The following is a 956-nucleotide window of genomic DNA, read 5'->3' as shown; positions in this document are numbered from 1 at the left end:
CCTGCAGCAAAGTGTCCCCCAGAGGAGCCCCCCCCCCATCTTGGGTGACCTGACTGGCTCTACTGAGGCAGCCCCAGGTGGTACCTCCGAGCCTCCCCATCCGTCCCATGGCTGTGCTGTGCCCCCCATAGCATGGGGAGTGAAAGGGCCCCCCAACCCCCCGAGAGCCACAGCGCTGCCTACCTTGGTGTGTGCAGCACCAGGTGTCTGCTTCAGCACCTAACGCAGGGGGACAAGGACCTCGCGGGGGTGGCTGGGCATCGCAGGGAGAGCAGGGCCTGGAGAGACACCGACAGCGAGAGGATGAGTGCCTTGGAGGGGCCACGGGACCAGGTGGCATCGACAAAGTGGAATCACTTGGTGGGTGACAGACGGAGCACAGCGCTGCTTGCTGCCCTCTCCTCCACCTGGGTGGGTCTGTGTACATCCTGCATCCCGACCTCCAAAGATGGGAGCAAGCTGCTGCCAAGAGCCACCATCTCCCTGCAGGTGGGAGCCCAGGGTGACAGGCTGCAGGAGGTGGTGGCTCATCAGAGTCTTTGGTCCTCTCCTTGATCAGGGGCACCCACTCTGCTGCTGGCAGAGGACTCCTGGCCGTCTCTGCAGGTACCCGGCAGTTCGGATGCCTTCATTAAAAATTTAGAGGGCTCTCAACTCTTCAAGGGTTTTAAAATTTCACATTAACTCTGCCTTCCTTGCATAAGCCTTAGCTTGCATATGATGAATTTCTTCTTTGGAGAACATAATGGCAAGCTAAAACAAGCCACCAAACAAAAGTCCTTGCTCAGACTCAGCAACTGGAGGAAGCCTGGCACTGCTCTGGGCTCCCCCCTCCTGCTGGTCCTCAGGAAACTTCTGTCTGGGGATCTCATCCCTTCCTTAATGTCCTTGAAATTCCCCTGTGATGCTTGGGGAGATGCAGAGGATGCTGGCCTGGGCAGGGGCTGTGCAGGGGC

At 58.8% G+C, this 956-nt stretch overlaps 1 protein-coding gene across 1 annotated transcript in view; it reads right to left on the bottom strand.

The window, feature by feature from the left end:
• The window catches only part of CPLX2 (complexin 2), a 24714-nt gene extending 24414 nt beyond the window's left edge, over positions 1 to 300 (bottom strand). The window contains exon 1 of the mRNA XM_008628971.2: positions 184 to 300. The gene's annotated coding sequence lies outside the window, so the exon portion shown is untranslated. The remainder of the gene's footprint in view (positions 1 to 183) is intronic.
• Positions 301 to 956: the final 656 nt, after the last annotated feature.

This window comes from Corvus brachyrhynchos, unplaced genomic scaffold (genome assembly GCF_000691975.1).
Source record: "Corvus brachyrhynchos isolate BGI_N302 unplaced genomic scaffold, ASM69197v1 scaffold21, whole genome shotgun sequence".
Lineage (NCBI taxonomy): Eukaryota > Metazoa > Chordata > Aves > Passeriformes > Corvidae > Corvus > Corvus brachyrhynchos.
The sequence above is the reverse complement of the archived record's forward strand: the minus strand, read 5'-3'. Positions and strand labels throughout refer to the sequence as shown.